Source organism: Mauremys reevesii, unplaced genomic scaffold, assembly GCF_016161935.1.
Source record: "Mauremys reevesii isolate NIE-2019 unplaced genomic scaffold, ASM1616193v1 Contig57, whole genome shotgun sequence".
In the NCBI taxonomy this organism is placed as follows: domain Eukaryota; kingdom Metazoa; phylum Chordata; order Testudines; family Geoemydidae; genus Mauremys; species Mauremys reevesii.
The window spans coordinates 1,901-25,798 of record NW_024100870.1 but is presented as its reverse complement, the minus strand read 5'-3'; the positions used below and the strand labels follow the sequence as shown (position 1 = coordinate 25,798).

The 23,898-nt window shown below is 42.9% G+C and overlaps 2 long non-coding RNA genes across 2 annotated transcripts; both read left to right on the top strand.

The window, feature by feature from the left end:
• The first annotated feature begins 578 nt into the window (after positions 1-578).
• Positions 579-4,064, top strand: LOC120394423. The gene is made up of 3 exons (XR_005592287.1): positions 579-1,446; positions 3,310-3,368; positions 3,919-4,064. It is a non-coding gene; the product is annotated as an uncharacterized LOC120394423 (long non-coding RNA).
• Positions 4,065-6,101: 2,037 nt separating this feature from the next.
• LOC120394415 lies at positions 6,102-7,618 on the top strand. The gene is made up of 3 exons (XR_005592278.1): positions 6,102-6,160; positions 7,046-7,084; positions 7,215-7,618. It is a non-coding gene; the product is annotated as an uncharacterized LOC120394415 (long non-coding RNA).
• The last annotated feature ends 16,280 nt before the right edge of the window (positions 7,619-23,898 follow it).

Here is a 23,898-nt window from a genome sequence, read left to right as displayed (position 1 = left end):
ATCAGGTTGTTTTCCAAGGATGGTGTGAGTATATGGATGTTCAGATGTACATTCTGTATCACCTATATCTACCTTGCTGGGTTAGAGTGTTTGTGACTTTGCTAAAAGTATTAACTACTGTAAATGCGGAAGGGTTCCTAAAATGTAAGTGTTGCAACTGTGCACATCAGGGTTCCCAACTAAATAGTAATTTTAATCATACTAGGCCTGATCTTGGGACAAGAACCTGTCAAACCTCAGAGAGAGAACTGGGCATTCTGAAGTAATCAATAGAATTAAGAGAAGATTCATAGATTGGGCCAAACCCCTCTCCCTACTTCTCACCAGTGATCCAAATCAATTTAACTGTGCTCTCAATGCACTCTAGAGCACAAAATAATTATTTGGCCCTCCCCCAAAGCATCCTAGGAATGAAAAACACACTGCTTTACCTAAAAAGAAGAGACTAGGTGCTTTTATCCCCATTCTATCCCTGGGGCAGGGTTGTTCAGTAACTTTGGCAAGTCACAGACAACCAGGAGCATAACTACAATGGGAAACCAGCTCTCCTGATTCTCAAGCTCCTCTTCCAAACTCCGCTAGAATTAACTACGGTCCCAGATGTTACTAAATCGGAGGCTAAATGCAGACAGACACAACAGAAGCCAGATACTTTATGCTCCCTGTGCTAAGCTCTCAGGATCATAAATTCAAAAAAAGGGCCTCGGTCACTTGAACTAAAGAAGAATCACTCTCAGATCTCCTTAACATTTGGGCTTTTATCCTCTTTCTGGGCTAGAGAGGGCAAGATAATGACAAAAACGTGGGCAGACCAAGCAGGGATGCACACATACACAAGACCCAATATATTCCCCTGGTAGGAGTTAGCACCTAGTTGTCATGGCGATTGTGGTACAGCTTTCATTATGGCATCACCGGGCTCACACATAGCTATTGGGGCACTGAGCTCAAGTCAGTGCTCAACTTGGCCTCTGGGAGAACTGGTTGGCGCTGAGGGATATTTCAATCAGTGTGAGACTTGGCAGACAGGCCTGTGATAGAAGTAAGTGAATTTTTTCAGATGGCCAATGTAACACAGCAGTGTAAGCTATATACTAATTGAGTTGTTGTTTCACAGGGGTCTCAGACTAGTTAGGGAGTTCTTAAAACTATAGTATAGTCAGTCAGTGTTCTCTGCTCACTGATACATTTGGACAATAAAATCCAAAATCCCATTGACTTTAATCAGATTGTGGCTTTCAGAAAATGTCCACATGGTGGGTCTTTGTGGTGGGGCTGTACTACATCTGGAGATTCAGCAGGAATTCTCACTCATTTTGGCTCTGGTGGGTAGATTAGGGATTAATCAAAACTCCTCTCTCACTTCAGGCATTGATTAACTTTAATTTTGGCAATCCTCAACCTTTGAGGTGTCTCACTTTATTCATCCTGAAAACGGGGATAATGGTAAGTATTTAAAAAGTTATGAATTAATTATTCTTTGGCATTTTGAGGTCCTTGAAAGCACAATGTTTTGTTATCTAAGGGCCTAATTCCAAACCAATTGCATTCATTCAATGGTGACCCTATGGACTCCAGTGAACTTTCAATCACACCCTTAGTGTAGAAAATGTTATTAATATCATCTATATTTATTCACAGAAACAGAAAGTGATTTCTTTCATAGCTGATAAATATCCTAATATCATCACTGAGTCTCTGTTTATCCATCTTTAAAACAGAGATCATTTTTACCTACTCCACAGTGTACATTCTGGCTTAATAATTGTTGCCACTTTTAAGAATCTTGGAAGCAAGTTAGTTGCTAGCTGAGTGCAGGCACTTTGCCTAGTATCAAAAAAGTCATTCTTGAAAAGTTCGGTCTTTAAGGACATTTATCAATATTTTCTTAAAGACACCAACCCTTTTGTAAGTTCCTATTGGGCTTTGACTGGACTAGTCTCTAGAGAGGGCTCTATGATCACAAAGGCTTGTGTAGGCAGGGCTAGGCTGTATGTCCATTGCCCTTTTATGGAGATCAGACCTGGTTGGCATGGCACACCCTCATTATGAAGTCCCCTGGCCCAAGACCAGCCATCAGTGCATTCAGCTCAGGTCAGTTCTCAGCTTTGTATCAGGAAGAGCTGATTAGTGGGTTGCTGAATTGTAGCTATTTTAGAAGTTCTGCCCGCTTCCTGGGTTAGGGATTTCAAACATACTCATGAGATACCTAAAGTAGCTCCTAGATGATCCGAGGGCAGCACCCTGTGTATTATCCAGTTCTGTGGTGCATGATGGGTACATCTGGGAAAGGACTGGTCAAAGAGCACATGTTGGAATGCAGTCCCTAGGGCTGCATATGATGACGTTTCTTTACATAAGGGCTCTGGGAGAGTTAAAGGCCACAGCGAGGCAGAGGAGTTATTTCACTCTTGGTTGAAAATGCTGGTTTGTCATTTATTTTGTGGGACATTAACTGAATTGAAAAAGCAGCTGGTGTGTGGGGTAAAGAAGCTACATGCCTTTCCAAGGGCTACCAGCCTAATTGTGGACTTCTCCTGAAGGAACTAGCAGAGCAGTCCATTGTCACACTTGCTCACTGGGGCTTCTGAAGAGAAGGATTTCCATATTTCTGTTGTATGAGAGATATGGAAACAGTTTGACTACCAGGACCAGCTGCACAAATCACATCATTGCTGGATAAATTCCTGACCTGTGTCATTTATGAGGTGATAATCACCTGGAGGAAAGTCCTTCGAATGTCGATTCTAATCCCTTCCTAGCTAGTGATCAAAGGTTTGTATGTATTACCAATCACCAGAGCATCTATGGATTTTGCTCCTGTAGAGTATAGTCATATTAGAACAAGATGACAGTCATGATGAGAAATGTACCCTTTCCTGAGTAGCTTCCTTGCTGATCAGGTTTGGGTGGAATTTGGCTGATCATCCACTCTACCCCTCCTACCCCCACCCACATCATTTAAGATTCTCCACTATATGAATCTCCCATCAATTCAACTAACTCCGTTCTTCTTTATCTATTCTCCATGGACCATCAGAAGTAAACACAGCCCTTTCTGATGGTTTGAAGAAATAAACTCAGTACAAAGCAAAGCAGTATCGAGAAAGTACATGAAAGGGAACTCTCTTACAAGATCATCTACAGTGTGGAAAATAGAGAATACACTAATTTAAGTCATTTCTCAACATCTCCAGTGATGGAACCTCAATTCCTTTTCTAGGCAATTTACTCCTTTTCTCAGAGATTGCCGTTTAACTCCCTAGAAAATTTGATTAATGTCTAGTGTGAATGTCTCTTTTTATCCAGTTACAATCGGAGTACCATCAGAAGAGGATGGATTACATCAAATCAATGCTGGATTCTTGGTAAGAAAAGAGTTTTGCATTGCACACACTATATCGTGTGGGCGGTCGGGAAAGATGAGTGTTAAAGTCGCATAGTTAAGCCAACAGTCTCCGAATGGCACAGAGGCTGACAGCTTCCCAGATAACCCTGCAGGCAGCTCTTAGTATAGAATGATTCATGTCTCCTTCTTAATCTGTCTCCTTCTTAATCTCTTGACTGTTGTGTTGCTGAATGTCTGGGTTCCTCTCAGAGATCCCATTCCTCAATATCCTTTTTCTAGGAACCTGAAAGGTGCATTAAGCCACTATTTTCAATGGGGTTTCCTGCTCAATATTAGTCAGCAATGTTTTAGCTCCTCTACTCTTCCCTGTTTTCCTTATAGCACTGTCCCTAAATTTCTGTGCTTATTGATACTTTATTATTATTGGGAACTCACTACTAATATTTTGCATCCGAAGAAGTGGGTATTCACCCACGAAAGCTCATGCTGCAAAACGTCTGTTAGTCTATAAGGTGCCACAGGATTCTTTGTTGCTTTTACTAATATTTTGTTGTTTCCATTTTATTTAGGATGAAGGCTCCATCGAGGGCCAGACACCATCTCTGCAGTAAATTTGCTGCATCCCTCTGGCCCCTCACTGCCTTCTTTATGCCCAGTGAAGGCTCCTTATATGCCACAAAGGCATATCAAGCCTCATTCAGCAGGTAATTCTGGGATCAGCTTCCTCCTCCCCTGAGTATCCAGCACTTCGGGGAGCCGAACTCCCACCATTCGGAAAGTGTGGATGCAGCAGTCTCTATTCTGCCTAGACCCCAGTCAAGTCTGGGTTTAAAATACTCTGGGAGGGCTCAGGCCCACAGCATTGACCTGCTTTTCAGTGATGAGGCTCCTCTTCAAAGAGGAGAAAGAAGGAGTCAGGGACAGAAAATGAAGTACTCGCATCTCTAGGTTGATGACAGTTTCCCTGTCTGTGTTTCACTGTAGACTGTAGGGCAGGCTCAAGGTGAGGAAGACAACTACTATGTTGTCAGGGTCTTTATCAAGCCATTTCTACTGTCCAGTCTGGGGAAGGAGCAACAGACAGTTCCTTTAAAGAGCCTAATAATCACTTGTAAGGAGAATATTCCTTAAGATTCAATGCCTCTGAGTAATGTCCTCCCTCCTCCCTGATGAGATGGAGTTTTCTCCCTTTGTGACCAAGAGCAACAACAATAGCACACAGACCTTAAGGTCAGAAGGGGTCATCGTGATCTGACCTCATGCACATTGCAGGCCACAGAACCGCAGCAACCCACTCCTGTAATAGACCCCTAATCTCTGACTGAGTTACTAAGGTGTGATGGAACAAAGCACCTGCTGTGATGGCTGAAGGCCATGGAGGGGTTAGGCAGCCATTGGAAATGAACTTTTGAGATATTTAGGAGATGGGTTTCCAAAATAGGCTTTGATATTTCTGCTAGTTAATAAAATACAGCTTTCCTTTGATAATGGAAGGAAATTGGATTAACAGGGCTCTTACTGGGAGGTGGGATCATGTGGTGTTGTTAACATGGATCATATCATATGGGGAAGCAGAAGATACAGAAGGGAATTGCTCCCCTCATGCTAATATTTCCTTTCCGCTCATTTTATTTTAGGATGAGTGCTCCTCCTGGGCCTCTTTAAGAAGTGACCTTCCTTTTCCTGCCCCGGTCTGTCAGAGGCACAGATCTACAGCCAGTACAGAGCTTTGCTGGAAGAGAGTGGACCTCTGCCAGAGAGTGAGCATTAGGATTCTTTGTCTGTGTGCACATGGAGAGGGAGGGCAAGTGGGTAGATGTACATATACGTACAAGGTTTTGAGTGCAGACATGGAATACGGTTGCCACCCTTCTAAAAAAATGCACTCACAAGACAAATTCTCTGCAGTTGTTTTAAGAAAGATGGGGTTTTCTCTGACCACCAACAGGCCCCAACCATTCTTCCTCCTCTTAACATCTTCTTGCAATGCAAACAGTCCTTTTCCTCCCCCCCAACCTCATCCTGCTACTATCTGTGTAGTGATAGTCCTATTCTCTCCTATCCCTTTCCTTTGCTGAGTGGGAAATGTCTTTTTTTTATTATATCGTTTGTGCAATGCTTCGATGGTTCAGTCATTGCTATGGCAAACAAGTTAACTGCCAATGTCTGCAGTTGGATCTGCCCTGCTCTTTACTATCCTGAATAACTAAGAACTGAAAAGGAGAGTTAGGTGGAGGAGTTTGAACAAAACTGGTAGCATCCAAGAAACAACTATGGAATCTTTCAATTAATATCCGCTGGGGAAGATTACAGGATTGTCTGTGAGCTTGTAGCTACAGGCCAGGGAGGGTGGAGGGGAGCTGTGATCACCCCGAATTTGCACAGAGTCAGAGGGTGCCCCTAAAGGGACAATGTGGCAAGTGAGCTCTAGATGACGAGGAGCAGAAATAAAAACATGTCAACTCTTAAATGTGGTGTGGACTTTCCATGACTCACACCCTCTCATGCCTCACTTTAGCCCATTGAATGGTGGGGTTCGGAAAGAAGAATGGAGAGGGCTGGGAACTGGCCAGCAGCACCATGTGAGAATGCAATAATTGCCGTTAATTTTACAGACACCCCAGCTTGGTCCACTCTTAATCTCAAGTCCCTCTGAAGGACAAGCTATTGAGCTCAAACCATGTCCCCCGATCTCCTCAATTCGGTAGCAGCTGTCTTCCCCATCTAATGAATGCCTTCTCTCTTTTTTCAGCAACTCTGCACAGCCAAAGATCAGCCATATTACTTCCTCTCCTTTCAGAGGGTCAGGAGGTAAGTGATTTCTACAGTTCTCTAGGGGAGGATTGAACTGGATGACTGAATGTGCAGTTTGCTGCACCTTCTTGCATTTTTCAGAGGATGTCTTTTTTTTTTTAGCAGCAGCAGCAGCAGCATTCAGTTTGCTGAACGATTATGAAACATTTAGTGCTTCTTAAAAACTCCTTGTGCCTCTTTGGAGGCCACATCCTGCATTTGCAGCCACAATAAACTAGAACTATATTTCAGAGAAGACAAAGAGGATGAAATGTTGACTGTGTGACCCACTGCCATTATACTATAGGGGGAGGTGGAAGAGAGCTTGCAAACATCCAACCCCACAGCTTGACATGCCCTCCACAGCAGTACTCTATTCCCATGCTAGGCAGCTACCACCAGTGGCCATTTGGAGACAGACAAGGGAGATCTGTCTGCTTGCAGGAGATGCAACATAATTAGTATCAAACCAGCCTCACTTTTCTCAGCATTGTTTCCTTCCTTACACTGCCAGGATTGGTTTTTGCTCTAAAGAGAAGTGATGCTTTACTACCAAATCACTAAGGGTGTTTGGTACACATGAGATGTAAATAGTATAAGAAAGAGCAAACCATCTTTTGCTGAGTTATTATGGGCAGGGATAACTGAGAAATATGTACAGTCATTAATGAAGATGAGAATGAGGAATTCAGCACTTCAGTCACTAAGGTGATTTCTTTTTCTAACACCACTTTAGAATCAAGGGAGCTGCGTGAGCGCCTGTAGGTCTTCTAGGCAGAGAATGATACCAAGTGAATGTGTCAACATTTGAGAAGGAACCCCTCTCCCAAAACACTTGATGTTTAGCAGACTAATATACTTCTAGGTTGTGTGACATTAACTCTGCTTTTCCTTCTCTTTCAGGCTCCTCATGGAAATCCATGGGTCCAGCCCGCCTTTAAAGTAAGTAGCAATGACTGGTGCCCAAGGGGAGGGAGAGAGGATGTAAAAGATCAAGCAGGATCCTATTTCTTCCTGGGGACCCACAGCCAAGGGACATTCCAACTCTCTCTCATATCATCTCTTTTCCCAGTTTCCAGCAGGCCATCTTCATGGAATGCTCTCCAAGCAAGGAAACAAGCTCAAGGAAAGCAGGGGCGTTAGGCGACGAGAGCTGAGGAAGCGTTGTTCTAAGTCACGGCAAACATGGGGGCCGAACTTTGTGGCTTTTACCTCACCCATAACTATTTCACATTTTGGGACAACATATCCCTTCCAATCAGCGGCACTGCTCTGGGGATCTAAAACCTCTCCTGAAGGATGATCCATCACTCTCACAGATCTTGGGAGAGAGGACAGTCCTTGCTTACGGACAGCCCCTCAACCTGAATCAAATTCTCACCAGCAACCACAGACCACACAACAAAAACACTAACCCAGGAACCTATCCCTGCAACAAAGCCCTTTGCCATCTCTGTCCACATATTTATTCAGGGGACATCATCATTGGACCTAATCACATCAGCCACACTGTCAGAAGCTCATTCACCTGCACATCTACCAATGTGATAAATGTCATAATGGGCCAGCAATGTCCCTCTGCCATGTACATTGGCCAACCCGGACAGCCTCTACGGAAAAGAAGAAATGGACACAAATCAGACGTCACATTATAACATTCAGAAACCAGTCGGAGAACACCTCAGTCTCCCTGGTCACTCGATTACAGACCTAAAAGTCGCAAAATTACAGCAATAAAACTTAAAAACAGACTCCAGCCAGAGACTGCTAAATTGGAATTAATTTGCCAAATGGACACCATTACATTAGGCTTAAATAAAAACCGGGAGTGTATGAGTCATTACATAAAGATTTGACTACCACTACAAAAAGTTTTTCACTTAAGATGAGCTATTACCAGCAGGAGAGAGATCACTCTCATTACAGTGTGTATGGTAACACCCATTATTTCAGGTTCTGTGTGTTTATATATCTATATCTATCTTCCTACTGTATTTCCACTACATGCATGCGATGAAGTGGATTGTAGTCCACGAAAGCATATGTTCAAATACATTTGTTAGTCTCTAAGGTACCACCAGTACTCCTGTACTTTTTGCAAATATAGACTAATATGGCTGCTACTCTGAAACCTGTCATTATGCAAGGCACTGAATTTAGCCGTATGGAGTGGAAATCCATCAACTTCATAAAACTCGCACAGATACAGACAGATATCATCTTTCTTTCCAAATGCAAATGGATGGACATCATATCAAAAGGACTGAAGGTAAAAAATCCATTACAATCGATGTATCACACAGACTATGCTGACAGATTGTGCCACACACTCTCAAAGAAACTGCGGAACCACCTGACCATCATCCTGTACAGCAAACAGGGAAAGATTAAGAATGAACTCTCCAAACTGGATACTCCCATCAAAAACCAACCTTCCACACAAACTTCCTCGTGGCTGGACTTTACAAAAACTAGAGAAGCCATTTACAACACACACTTTGCTTCTCTACAGAGGAAAAGGATACTCAACTAGCTAAACTAACTACATACCACAAGGGGCCACAACAGTGGATCCTTAACCCACCCAGCAATATTGTGAATCTTTCCAGCTATTCTCTCAGCCCAGCAGAAGAGTCTGTCCTATCTCGGGGCCTCCCCTTCTGACCCTCCACGCATTGTTTCATGTTCTCTGTGTATATACACATAGATAGATAGATAGATATCTTCCTCCTGTATTTTCCCCTGCATTCATCCCATGAAGTAGCATGTAAAAGCTTATGCTCAAATAAATTGGTTACTCTGAGGTGCCGCAAGTTCTCCTGTTCTTTTGAGGATAACTGCAGTGAATCAATCTCTGCACTAGGAATGCTGTAAGATGCTTCTCTCTGCTAGGACAGAAAACTTGGCTTTGCTAAAACTGTTCTCAGTAACAACACTGCAGTGAGTAGCCTGTCCTCACGGAGCCAACAGTTCACTTCCTTGAGCACCCCCAACTTAGGTCATAACCACACTACACATACTCCTCTCCTCCTTACCCAGCCACCTGTATAGTTTGCCCTCTGTCTATTCCAAGTTCTGGAACAGCCCCCCATCTTAACAGGGTGGCATTGTCTGATGCTCAAACTCATGCTGCAGCATTTTCAGTGCAGGGTGTCCTATCTGATCGAGATATCCGCTGTCAGGCTCAGGGTATAAGTACTTCTTGTCAGAAGCCTTCCAATGCTCCCTGAAACAGCAGGTGGCTATGAGGAGGGTTTTCCTCACTCTGTTCTCCTGTTTTAAAATGTGAAGGAAACATTCAAGAACAGCAGTGCTGTTACAAGACTCAGTCTTCCAGAGACACCTCCTCATGACAGGGCCCAGCACTGCAGCAACTTCAGCCCATCTCCTCCTTCACACTCTGGTTGTCTAGGATGGGGACTCGGCCCTCCAGCCAGGTCACATTCAATTCCATCCCCTTTCTGAGGTAACCAAAGTCCAAACCAAATGATATAGCCCACAAATCAAAAGAAATAAGCAAGATCTTCTACCCCACCTGGGCCTGTCATTAGTTCCACTAGCCACATTAACAGAACATAAGCTCTACCATTCTTGAGCTCAAGTCTCTACAAACGTTTCACCGCCAGCTACCCCTCCCATGTTCCACAGTTTTTCCCGCTCTTTTCATAGACTGCTGAGTCATCAGAGGTCCAGCTCCCCTGAGTCACTGACCTCAGAACCTCTTCTCTGGAGTCCTTCCCTTTGTCTGCCTTTTCTTGGGCTAGCACCTGCTCCCCCATTTGTCTGGCTGTGGTCTGGCCTTTTACAGGAACTCCTCACTTAAAGTCATCCTGGTTAATGTTGTTTCAATGTTAAGTTGCTGATCGATTAGGGAACATGCTCGTTTAAAGTTGGGAAATGCTCCCTTCTAATGGCGCTCGCAGCTGCCTGTTTTGTCCCCTGCTTGCAGAAAGAGCAGCCCGTTGCAGCTAGCTGGTGGGGGCTTGGAACCAGAATGGACCAACAACCCGCCTATCAGCTCCCCACTCCCTTAATTTCCCTGTGCTGAAGCTGCCCAGGAGGCTATCAATTACAGGCTATCAATTGCAAGCAGTTCAGCTGTCCCTCCCGCCACTGCCACGTGCTGCTCCTGCCCTCTGCCTTGGAGCTGCTCCCAGAGACTCCTGCTTGCTGTATGGGGCGAGGGGGATAAAGAGAGGCAAATGTCAGGGTGTCTCCCCCTCCTCCCTGCTCCTGCACCCCACTTACCCCACATTCCATATAGCAGGGGGGACACATGGCTCTCTCTGCCCTCCCTCCTTTCCCGCTGCCTTGTAGAGTGTTGTGAGAGTTAACCCTTGAGGGCTCAGCCAATTGCTAATTCAGCATTTAGCAGGGAGGGAAATATCCAACCCTCTTACTCCTCCACCTCAACCAAGCTTCACAATCATCATCATTGTGTACCAGTAGTAAATTGTTTGTTTAAAACTTATACTGCGGATGTGCCTGTGCGTGTGTGTATATAGTGTCTTTTGTCTGGTGAAAAACATTTCCTGGAATTTAACCCCTTCTGTTACATCATTTGCTTAAGATCGTTTCACAGAAAGTCCTGTTTTCCAGGTTTGGCAACACTAAAAAAGTTTAATGATTCAGACGCCATGATGAATAAAACTGTATCTAAAATACAGAGGCAAGGGTGGCCACCCTCAAGCAAAAAACTTGAAAAGGTATCCATAGAAACCTTCTCTGACAGTGGTTCTCAGGCAAAAGGTGACCAGCAAGGGAGATAAAGGAAAAGGACAACACTGAAGCCTTCATCAAACTGGACAGCAAAAAGCCTTGGCCCTATTGTGGAGTTTAGCTTGGAAGAGACCATTGCCGAATTCCTCCAAGAGCTAGCTGACTGAGAGGAAGCTGAATTTACAGCTTCTTTACCCTTTAAGGAAGAGGTCCCCAAACTGGGGGCCATGCCTCCTTAGGGGGCATGGTGGAATGTTTGGGGGGACACAATGGGGCCCAGGCCAGCCCCCACAGGGCACTGGGAGGGAACGTTACTCATCTCCAGCCACGACCCCAGCTCCTGGCCCCACACCCGGCCTCTCCCCCAGCACTCGCCCCCAAACGCAGCCTGGGTGTGGCTCCGCACTCAACCCCAATCCTGGCCCCAGACCCTTCCCCAGCTGCAGCCACAGTTTCAGCCTCCTTACCTTTGTCCGCCTCCCTCTTCCCCCAACCCCCCACCTCCCCAGGAGTCGTGGCCTTGCTCGCAGCCCCAGGGGGGTCGTGGCCATTGGTAAAGGGGGGCACGTAAGGAGATAGCATAAGATAACACACTTAATCTCTGCAGGAGAACTCAAGCCTTAAAACAAATTATTATTTTTTATTATAAATGGAACCCTTCTGCCCCTCTGAGTTAGTAGCAACAAGGCTGGGTTCAGTATCCAGGGGTTCCATTTCAATAATGCAGTGAAAATGGGCTTGAGCCCCCACCCAGTGATCTGGGACAATTATATACCACCCTACCCGAGTGCCTCTAGGAGGCAATACTTCCCCTCTCGCAAGCACAGAGTCTGAGTGTAGCAAAATCCTTTTAATAAGGAGGGAAACTATGTGGCATCATGTTGGGGAAACACTACAACAAGATTCATAACACAAACCATGAGCAAAAGACCCACCTCCAAGTAAGTTTTGGCAGTGTCCTTTTCCCCTCAGGGTCTTAAGTCCAATCACCCCAATGTCCAACAAGCCAAAAGTCTTTGTCCCTGGTCAGTGCCGCCCGAGAGTTCAAAAGTTCATCTGCAGAGTTTTACCCCCCCCCCCAGCCTGGGTGAAAAGGAAGGGTGGGGCACTGAGGTGTTAAGAGGCACCTTACGTGGTCCGAGGCCGACTGCCCCACCTCTCCATGGAGTTCTGCTGCAGCCTTCACCATGAATTGCTCCGCCCACCAGCCGATCCGCCTCCTCCAGCCGTCCCGTGAGACACTCCAGTCGCCCCCGCAAACTGCTCCGCCTGCTCACTGCCCGTGGGCTGCTCCAACCTCCTGCAAACTGCTCCGCTCTGCCAGCCACTTAGCTATATATCTTCAGGCTCCTCCACTAGTAAACAGAGCACTCAGTGATCTCAGCTCAGTAATTTTAGCTCTTTTAGCAATTTCAGAATGTAGTAGGGGAGCCCCAGTCCTGTTGCACCATTGTCCCAAAGTGAATTCAGCTGATTTATACTTCATTTAAATGCTTTAAAATTTAGAGAATAAAATAAGATTTTAAAATCAATAGTATCCTGACAAATTTGAAAATTGCTCCAAATAGACCAGGCTGTGTACATTTCTATCCTAATAATAAATAATAATTAACAATAATAATTAATGCAGTCGATAGAGCTGTGTCCCTGCATTGTAATCAGAACATTTTAGTAGCAATATTTATTTGGGTGGCACGTGCACACCCATCTCCGGCTGTGAGCAGCAGTTACAGAATTTTTGGTTTAACCACGTCAGTATCTCTCTTCTGCTGCCGAGACAAGACATGCAATAGTGTCTTCACTCAATGCTAAATAAAGGTAATGAAATAAAAAGAAAATACGTAATCAAAGCCATCTGTCATGTTCCCCTCTTCCCATGTAGTAAGAGGAGGCCCTGAGATATAAACCTTGGTATCAGAGGCCTGGTATGAGGCCTGAGGCCTAAACTAAAGTAATGGTCAAGACTTTGCTAACATAAAGCAAAGTTAAGCTGTGAGCCAGAGGCAGGCCCTGCTCACAGAAGCTGGCAAGGAAAGGGCTGATGCTGCAAGAAGATACGCACCTAAAAGGTACTGAACACTAGATATCAGAACATTCACATACTTGCACATTCCACACAGATAACAAAGAACAGGCTGGCCCATCCCAATGACGGGGCAAAAGGGTAATATGATGGATAGAGTTGTTTTGATCGTACTAACATGTACAAGGTGAAAGGCAGCACCTTAATACGTGAGGGGTTGTACCTTGCTACGTGGAGGGATTGTACCTCATACGTCAGGTGTGATGTGTATCTTGTTTGTATCTGTGTATAAGAATGCATCCCTGGGGCAGTGTCTTTGTCTGGCCGAGGGGGCAGTGGAAAGTCCCGCCACTGACTGAGCCGGGTCCATTGCCAAGAGGCACTTTCTCGTAGTATGCCCTGAGTTAGGCTAAGAAACCTACAGGGAACTGCAGTTGTGTCCGAGGTCACAATAAACCTAGTCGACGTGACTTTACATCTTACTGGACTCTGTGGTTATTGGGGGTTCTCGTCGGGTCTGCTGTGTGAGCTATCTGCACAGATCTGGGGCAGCACACAGAGGGAACACACGCACACAGCCGAGTGATATCAACATTGGAGAAAGCAGAGCACCACACTGGTAGCACTCTGACAACACTTCTGACAACACTGGTGACCCCGACCGCTGATCTGGTGAGTGTTTAACCTGCCGTGGTAAGAATCGCAATCCAACATGGCAGCAAACCTCGAGCTAGGGAACCCCTGATCCTCCCTTTTTTTCCCTACGGAGTTTGCTAACTCCTGGACCATCTGGATTGCCAGTAAAGGGGGTCCATATGAATTTAAAAAAGAGAGTGGGGAAACATGGACTGGCATATGTAGAGCAATGGTAGAAACTGAGGCTCTGAGAAATAGTAATAAAAGTAAAAAAGCAACAATTTTGCAACTCATGTCTATGGCAGTGAGATGGCTTAAACAGCATGCTGGCATGCTGGCCAAACAAGTAACAGAAAAACAGGAGAAGTAGAAGAGGTAACCCGGGCAGTCGAGCACTGGAAAGCCCAAGCTCTTTCAGCAGGGCAACAGGCAGTCCAGACTCATGATATGCCTGAGCAAGTAAAGCAGGAAAATAAAAATTGGAGACTGCTGCAGAAAACCTGCAGAAGAAAAAGTGCTGTCCCCTAGTGTTCAACGTACTTCAAGTACTGTTACGGTGCCTGAAGAATGGGGACAGAAGTGGAAATAGGTGGCCCTAGTAAAATCCAGACAAACCAAGTAAGCCCAGAGAAGACAGCTGGGATTCTTGTACAGGCCTTGAAGTGTCTGGTCAGCTGCTTTAGAAAGATGCATGGACCTACCCACCAGGTGGGGAATTCCTGATGATCACGTCCATAAAGGAGCCATCACTGAACTGTGTCTTTGTAGACTGCATGACGATGATTTACTAGGCTGAAGGAGGAGGGGAAAATTCTTACTGACGCCCTCCTAGGAGTTGTTTTCCTGTTTGGTGTGAAGTGTGGCACTGTGGATTCTTAATAAATATCCCATGTTATGGGAAGGTTAGAGGAGTAGGAAAGAAGAGCAGAAAAGCATTAGATTTAAATTTTCCAGAAATTCAGGAAGGTAGCTTGTAAATATCCACATTCGAATTTGGCCAGGAAACCTGAGTTAATGTGAACATTCCAAGTGGCTGATTCAGGCACCATGGTAATGAGTCTTTATTTGTCAAGAAGGCAGCAAAAGTGATGCTCATTGGGAGAGCATGTTGGCCTTGCTGTTTCCTTTATTCAACTTTCCTGTGAACAGAGTGCTGCTCTTTGAAGCACAGTTGAATTTTTACACCAGTCTATCTCTGCCCTGCAGTGGAGTGAGAAGATAGAGCGGAGCCTGTGCTCTGCCTCAGAGAACTGAAGCCTGCGTGTTCCCACCCTGAACCTCTCAAGAGGTCATGTGTGGGTATTTCCCTCTTCAGTGGAATAAATCTTTGTCTTAGTTCTCATGGGTGCGTTTATGAGGTACGTTGTGAGGTTTAACGAGCTCATGTGTGGGAGGCACTTTGAAGCTGAACCGTGGCCTGAGGTTCTGCATGGCCCCGGCCACAGGTTCTGCATGCCCCCCATTCCCGTTCCTCTCATGCCAGATTTATAACTGAAGAATGGTTACTCTGCAAAATGATGGCTAATGACCTCCTGCTGCAGTATTTGTGTTCCTTCTTTGTGCTTTACTATGACTACTAACACCTCAAGAAGAGGACAACGAAGGGAATAAAGTGCTTTGCTGAGGGTCCAACTTCTCCCAGCGTACAGCAGAGCTGCACAGCTGTAGTGCAGTGGAAACAATACAGGATGAGAACAGCTTCCAAAGCTCATGCCTTCTTACAGGTTCTCACCAGCACGTTGAGAAGGAGTAGAATGAAGAAGGCAGATTCTCCAGCAGTAGAAAGAAACAGAGATACCAGAGAAAGAGTTGTTTTATTAAATGATGGGCTAAGTGTAGAGAAAAAGAAAATGAATGTGTAATATTCTAGACCTTTCTGTTTGGTGGAACTTTTGCAAGTAGGCACTTTTAATATTTCTTTGAAACTGATATACAAGGGGCAGTGTGACAAAACATAGAAACTACCTTCGGTATTTGACCATTTGCAAGGCTTAGCCAACATTTCCTGTACCCTGAGCTTGGCTACCGGCTGACATCTTTATCAGACAGGACACCCTATGTTGACAATGAGGCAGTGTGAGCTCTAACATCGATTAATACCATGCTTTTGAAGAGGCAGTGTTACTCCCAAAATGGATGTTGGGGCACTGCTATAATCTGCCTATTGCCCTTAGTCTCTTCTTCCCAAGATAAAAGTTTCCTAGAGTTGTTAAGGAAACACTAAAGGACACGGATATAACTTTCCGATAAAGTAATTGACCCAGGCAGTATTCTTTCTAAAAGAAAGTATCTTTTTTATTAAAATAACTAATAATCCCTACTACAATATGATCTAAAAATCCTAAACAAGGCACAAAATCCCTTAAGACAAATTGAACAGCACTTAAACTACACTGCTTTCTTTTAAAAATCAAATCACTGCTGCTGTTCAGCTCCTGGTCAGTCAGCTCTGCTCCACTCTCTTTGCAGTAGCTTTGTATGGCTTCTCTGCTGGCTCACCCTGCATGCCTGTCTCCTCTCAGGCCTGGTCTACACTAAGGAGGGGGTCGAACTAGCAGACGCAGTTCAGCTACGCGAATAGCGTAGCTGAACTCGAACTACCTTAGTTCGAACTACTCACCCGCCCAGACGCCGCGGATCAAGTCCGTGGCTCCTGTCGACTCCGCCACCGCCGCCGCGTGGTGGAGTTCCGAGTCGACGGAGGCAGCGTTGAGTTCGACATATCGCGCCAGATGAGACGCGATATGTCTAACTCTGAGAAGTCGAACGCCACCCGCCGACCCGGCAGGTAGTATAAACGTACCTCAGACTCAGCCTCTGGATTCCTGAACTGTTGCTGGCAGTTGGCCTTTATGCTACATTGTAGCTCTTTCGTAATCACAACCTTGTGTGTATTCCAGCTTTGATTTCTATAACAGGTGTCTTCAGTTTGCCAAAACTGAGACAATTGCCACAAGCTTTTAACAATGACATTACACAAACACTTATAAATGGTAACTTAACATTATGTAACTAAATCTTAAACAGAAACTATTATATAAACACATTTTTACAATCATTACTGAAAATGTAAGTTTGCTTATGTTGCTTTCTTTTCAACTTTCACACAAAAAGAGGGACATGCATTTGTTTACAGTTCCTTAAGTATTCTTAACAGGTTTGCCTTCAATTTCCAACATTTCCTGAACCATTTTTAGAGCTTTTAACAGACTCTTTTCAATATCTAATCCTCTCTGGGCAAATTGGAATTTAAATAAAATTTTCCTGCTCCAACATATTATTATTATTTATTATTTTATTACAGATATTACATTAACAATATGTTTCAGTTAGCCATACAATAGGGAGCAGCATTTTATTTAAAATTCCAGTGGCAGTAAGTGAGCATCCCGAAAATACCTCTCACCAATTGTGTTTTGTAACTTTTGACTTGTTCCACAATTTGTTTAATTTCATCAGTTGAGTGATATACAGTGATCATCATTTTACATGCATTTTCCTGAGCGTTTTGCAAGTATCTTTGCAAATGAGAATGGTTTAGCAATTGTTTAACTCAACTGATATCCATACTCAGTGGCACTGAGTTGACACTTGATACTTTTGGTCCTTAACTTCCTTATATTCAGCTTCAGGTAATATAAAGTTAAAATCAGATCCAATCACTGAAACTTTTTAATCTAAACATTGATTTTCATAAGGATTATGTCTTATATATTAAACAAATAATTCACATTAAACTGTTCTGCATCAACTGCTAATGCAATAAAAAAAATAATAAAAAAAGAATTCTCTAATAAACTGTTTAAGCAATCACTCCCCATAATTTTTTGTTCTACAAATCCACCACGGCATTTAAGGTCTGTAAAACGTCTATGCCAATTACCCCAAATCTTTTCTATCCATGATTCCAACCCTCCCATACAAGCAGGGGCGGCTCTAGAAACTGCTGCCCCAAGCAGCGGGAGCGCTGCGCCGCCTTCCCGGTCCCGCGGCGGTCCTGTCTTCCCGCTGGCCCGTTGAGCTCCCGCCGCAGGTCCACCGGAGCCCGGACGAGCGGACCTGCCGCAGTCATGCCTGTGGGAGCTCAACCGAGCCGCTGGAAGACGGGACCGCCGCAGTCATGCCCGCGCAGGTCCGCCGCCCCGGCTCCGTGGACCTGCCGCAGGCATGCCGGGCGGAGCTCCACCGAGCCAAATGCCGCCTCCGGAAACGGCCGCCAAGCGCCTGCTTGGCGCTGGTGTCTAGAGTCGCCCCTGCATACAAGGTTGCTGCTCCAACTTGTAGCTCAATTGTTTTTGATAATCAGGATCACCTCCGATGCTCCATTGAAGCCTGTTGCATGCCTCTAGCTGTTGATAGACCACAATAAATGCCACATAGATTTCAGTGCATTGATTATTGTAGTACCGCTACTGTATTTATTAGCATTTTTGTAACCACAAGTCCATCCTAGATTGTTACATTTATCAAGGGTCGCCCATTACCATCCATCTTAATATCTGCAATTGGCCGAGTACAGTCCATAATAAGTTGGTTCAGTGATTCATCTCCACATTCTTAATTTTTTAAAATTCTTTTCAATTGATCCTACAGATAGAACTAGTATTACTTATTACAATGGCTATTGTTTTCCTACACGGGACTCTTGTTTGAAGAAGATCTTCGACTTAGGTTGGGGACTGAGCACATTATAATATAGCAATACAATGATAATACAGTAGTACAGCAATAATACAATTGTTTTTACAACCAAGTTGAAATTAAATGACAGTTTTCCTGGTCCAGCTAGTGGTTTTTAGCTGATTGTTAAATTAATTGTCCATATATGGTAGATAGAGGTGTATTTGACCAGTCTCTTATTTATAAAGCACTTCATTTTTCTTTTCTTGATGCTTGGAGGTTTCTTCACTGTATACTGATATGAACTGGTGTCTTCAGGGTGTGATATTTTGGCGTCTTTGGTCTGTGGGATGCAACTTAAACAACTTTTGTTAGTTAACATAGTAACGTTTTGTTTGTTTGTTTGTTTTTAGTAACCCAAACTTAATAAACAGTTTTAACTTAGTTTCTTTACAATGTAATAAGAACAATGTAATAGGGACCAAGTCTTTTATAACACAACCTATACTTTTGCAATTGTTGAATAGACATTCATTTTTATTTGGGGTGCATTACTAATATTTAATACTAAATGTAATGCTTAATGGCTAAAATAAATGTTTACAATCTTTCATGAGAAGGTATATTGCTTTCCCTTGCTGTATACTTTGTTTCAGCAAAAGAGTTAATTTGCTTGTGATGCCAAATTTTACTCTTGTTAACTGTTTAGAAGCACAAACTTTAACAACCATTGCTTCCCATTAACATAACATAACATCAAAGAAAAGCATATAAAATTAAACCAACTATAAAATTAAACCAAAATAAATTTTAAATACCGATACATGCAAATACTTTGAGAGTATTTGAGAGTATACTTTTATGATGCTCTGCTATGTTTGGGAGCCAACGGTGGAAACCTGTTGAAAATGTGGAAACCTATTGAAATTGTTTGGTTAGCTTTATGCATAAATTGTTATTTTAAAACATTATGACATTCTTGTAACTATATTTAAAAGTGCAAACAAGTTTATAAAAAGCCCAAACAAGAAATTGACATTTTGTTAATATTATCTTTACCTTAATGTTGAAGTTTAACCTTACATTTTTTCTTTGAAGAACAAATTAAAAAAAAACTTAAAAAACAAAACTGTGATTGATAAAAGAGAATTATTTTGTTTGCAATTGCATTATTTGTTGAGGCAGAAATATATGTACATATATTTGTAACTGAAACCTTTTTGAACTTTGCACAAAAAATTGGTGCTAATAATACTATGATTACACCCAAACCATGATTTTAAAATATTGTGGTACCACATCTCATATATTTTTTAAAAGAGTATAAAATTGACTTTTGTTGCAACAAAATAAAAATAATTTTAAAAATAGTCACGTGACACACACAACATAGATGCAAGACACACACATGACATACAGCACAAACTTACAATTAAAAACAAATGGCGCCAGAATTCTATTCATAAGTATACAAAATAACACAACCAAAAATAAAAAGTAAAAGGGTTAAACATTTGAATAAACAAGCTATTACCTTATTTAAAACTTGTAGCATAAATTTGATAAAAATATTAATATTTGCGAGATGTATTCTATTAATTTGATAACAAGGAATTTTGCATTACTTTATATTTAACATTATTTTAAAACTCTGCTATATGGAAATAAGAAAAGGCCATGTTCAAATATTAGTTAGTGGTTAGGATTAGAAACAGAGAGTGCATTTCTGTTGCTTGGCAACCATATCTTTAAGAAAGTTAGGAATAATTCCAGCTGTTGCATTCCTGAAGGGTTAAAATAATTAATTTACTGGGTTTAAAGTTTTTACCTTGTTTTCTTTTTGTTTCTTGTTTTGTTCTGTTTTCAATTGCTTTATTTTTTGGAGGTTTCTGTAAAAACTATAAATTTTAAATTATAAAACAAAATTAGAGAGCCTCTGTGAGGAGAGGCAGCGGGGGGGAAAGGGGGGCTTGTGAAGAGCAACCTAGGAAGGTAACGAGACCTGAGCCAAGAGAGATTAACTATCTCAAGGTATTTGAAAGTACAAGCAGCAGCAGCAAGTTTAGCAAATTAAGAAAACATATAAAGACAAAACTTAACCGGTATGTAAAAATACATGAAAAAGAAGATTATATTTTCAGATATGAGCGCAGAGTGTGGTTCCATGGGTCAAAGCAATTGGGAACCTGCACAGCTGGGAATTGTGCCCTGGTTTTTATCCTGGCTCTGAGAGGAGATTGGGGTAGTTTCTGCTCTTGTAAAACCTGAATTTGTTCCCAGTGTCTGCTGCTTTTGTGTGCATGCCAAATGGATAGTGGAGTGCCCTTTTTGCTGCAGGTAACTGTTTTGGGCAACTCCATGTGTTAATGCATCAATTTAGGTGTTAACCCGCTTAATTTCAGTTTTTACTTTGAAATTCTTTTTTATTCACTCCCCTGCAATCGAGTCGCAGCTCCTGTCTCTTAATGTGCTCTGTGAATTGTTCCATTTTTTCCTTCATTTGATTTACCAATTCAGTGAGAGTATTGTTTGCTACTCTTTCCTTTTGTGCACTTACTTGTCTCATTCTGACAGGCACCAGTCTAGGTTCCAGTTTAAGTTTAACTGGAACCTGGTTTTTATCATAAGGTGATGGTTGCAATGCAGTGGACCCCATTTCATCTTTTAATTTTACTAGGGCCACCTTTTTCCACTTCTGTCCCCATTCTTCAGGCACCGTAACAGTACTTGAAGTACGTTGAACACTAGGGGATGGCACTTTTTGCTTCTGCAGGTTTTCTACAGCTGTCTCCAATTTTTTATTTTCCTGCTTTACTTGCTTGAGCATATCATGAGTCTGGACTGCCTGTTGCCCTGCTGAAAGAGCTTGGGCTTTCCAGTGCTCGACTGCCCGGGTTACCTCTTCTACTTCTCCTGTTTTTTCTGTTACTTGTTTGGCCAGCATGCCAGCATGCTGTTTAAGCCATCTCACTGCCATAAACATGAGTTACAAAATTGTTGCTTTTTTACTTTTATTACTATTTCTCAGAGCCTCGGTTTCCACCACTGCTCTACATATGCCAGTCCATGTTTCACTCTCTTTTTAAATTCATATGGACCCTTGTCGGAGAAAAACTCAGTTCTCGCTTTGGGTGCAGCAAAATCAAATACTTTATGATTTCTCCAGTAATTACAATGGAGGGAGAGAGTGCCATAGGACACGGGTCGCCCCAGTCCCGGACAGGTCTCTCAACTGGTAAACAATTACAGCAAGCCTTTATACTTTTGTTACAGACAATAACTAGCAATAATACAGACAATAAAGAGCAACAACTTCATTTTGTTTATACATAAGCCATGCTGCTATCTTGTTTGCTCACTCCTAGAAGACACTAGGCTGCATATTTGGTTATCACTTACAAGGTCGTAATAACTTTTACACAGTTCTTTCCCTCTGCCTCACACTATCCTTGCTTCTAGAAGTCTCACGTCATTAGGGTTACAGCTGGGCTAACTCTTGCAACTGACTGACATGCATTAAGATCCTCCAAATCCTTATTAATTCTTTCCTGCTTCCACACTCCCCCCTTTTGTACTTCTAGTACAACAAATATTTTCAAATCTCTATTTGCATTAATTTGTGGATTTCAGATTATACATCAGATGTTTCAACCTTAGGGGTTTTGATTGGATGTAATGACAATGTATGATTAGCATGAACATGAAAGGTATTGCTATTATCACGTTTTTTTACAACAACAATAACATAATCCTAAGCTAACTAACAACACTACAAACAATAACATTCCCATAGGAATAATATAATGGGGCTGTTGTACAATTTTGGTTACAAAGCACAAGACATCATACTTAGTACATAAAGTAGACACTCTATAAGCTGTATGAAAGGCATTCTTTTCAGCTTGATATATATTCTGAAGCATGTGAATTTGCCCTTACAATTCAGAGATTCTTTAAACCTCTGGTAACAATGAAAGCAAATTTTGAAACCGATCAGGCACTACTTTAGTCCAATTAAAATATACCTGAAATCTAAGAGCTACTTACAATATTCTATCTGCAGGCCAGTAAATGATATGATTGCCTGCAGCAGTGGTAAGATTAATATGTATATCTTGCAATGTGGTGGCTGTAACGTACACACAGCTATTATTAGCTTGAAAAAGTGGGTGTCCCATCAGGGTAGTTCCTTGACCTCCACCCTCTCAGCAAATATTGTCATAAACAGTGACAACTTCCCCTGGCTTCAGTTTATAGATACACTGAGCTGTGGTGGTTCTAACGGCCAAAATGTCCATTGACTCTCTATTCTTATCCAAAATGCCAGGTGTTATTCTAGGGGTACTGTCTATAAATCAGTTAGGTATACCAGGTGGTCTAATTTCCCAGATGTCTCGGTAAATAATTCAGTCCCACATGCATCCTCCCCATGGACCCGGCAGGATTCGCATGTGGGAGCCCACACCCCCTAACCGGTCCATATGCTTGGAAGGAGCACTGTAAATGTCCACACTTCCATCCAGAAAGGCCCAAGCATGTTTCCATGACCATAGATCAGATGGTACCCTGATGTGTCTGTAAGGGCAGTGGGCCAAGTCTGGTGCTCAAGATCAATCGGAATGGCCATCAGCTGGTCATTCAGGAAATCCTGGATTTCTAAACATACTAGATCCCACTGCAATGCCTTCCCAGACTCAGTGATATTCAATACCATCTCTGTTAGTAACTTCTGGGTCATAGAACTAAGGGTGGAAATGACATGTAACTCACCAACTCCAGCCTGTACTTAAGATAGCTGAGCTTCAAAAATAAGGCTAGTGGCCTTTTCTAGTTGGCCCAATTTCTTATCATGTTTTTGGCTTTTAAAAATATTCCAATGGTTTCAGCTCACAGGGATCTGGTCAATTTTCCCTTCTTTCCAGAGGAAATAACCCAGGCCCTCTGTTGTGCTAATCTAATGGCAGCCCTTGTGAGCAATTTGGGTATGTAGAAGTAATCTGAAAACTGGATAAGGGCAATGTCATTTAAAATCCAATTAGGGAGGGCAATACATACTGAAGGATTTATCCAAAACACAGGGCGCAGCCTGTAGAATAAACCCCAAAATCCAATCAATACCACATTCCCAAGCATGGGTCCCACAAATTTTTTTCCGCCAGTGTGTAATTCTTTGTTTCTTCACCAGGGTCAGTTCTTAATGTTCTTTTCAGTCAGAATTCCTGGACTTTGGCAATGTCAGTGGAGTGAGTGTTCCATCTCCTTTCCCAAAACAGTTGTGGTTCAGCATTCTACAGGGGAGAGGTCACCAGTACATCACCCTGTAATGGTTTTGCTTTTTCTAGAAAAGTTCAAAAGCACAGTAGGTCTGTCAGTGGATGAGGGAGAGGTTACGAGCACGTCACCTTGTCCTTTTTCCTGCTGTCCAGAAGCACAGTGGAGCTAGAAGGAGAAATAGGCTAATCATCAGTAGGAGAATTCTCCTGATGTGGAGGGGTCTTTTTGCAGTAAGAATCATGGGTCCAGGCAGTCAGTCTTTGGCACTTCACAGCGGTGTTGGTAGTCAGCAGGACTTAAGGGCCTTTCCAGCATGGAGCCAAGGCAGTCTTTCGTTGATGGATCTTTATGTAGACCCAGTCTCCTGGTTCCAACGAATGGCAAGGTTGCACAGGATCCTTCGGTAACGCTTCCTTCACCTGTGTATAAAAGACTTACATTTCATTAGTGCCTGACAATACGTAAGCATTATGTCATCCATCAA